Genomic DNA, 378 nt, shown 5'->3' with positions numbered 1-378 from the left:
GCATAACGTGTTGTCTACATTTATTTAAAGTTGCTCATTTTGATGTGACGTCACATTTCTCACCCCCCCCCCCCTCGTCACACATCGTCACAAATGTCTGACCCCCCCCCCCAGGTGCGTGACGTCATTTATGGACGGCCCCTGAGCATCAAAAACGAGTAAAGCAACCGGGAGCGCCCTATGCTGCTCTTTATCGGCTTTAGCGTCCGTCAGTCAACCTGTACGGGATGCAAATTGCTTGGTTCACAGGTGATAATTTATTTATGTTGAACGTGAGACTTCATGCAATGAGGACGACTCAGCCGTCTCTAGGCCGATCAGTGAAACCAATCAACCTCCTGACCAGACATATATAAACACTTCGATTTTGTGAGCAGT

The sequence above is a fragment of the Lampetra planeri genome, chromosome 22 (genome assembly GCF_965212315.1).
Source record: "Lampetra planeri chromosome 22, kcLamPlan1.2.h2, whole genome shotgun sequence".
NCBI classification, from domain to species: Eukaryota; Metazoa; Chordata; class Hyperoartia; order Petromyzontiformes; family Petromyzontidae; genus Lampetra; species Lampetra planeri.
Note: the sequence above shows the minus strand (reverse complement) of the source record.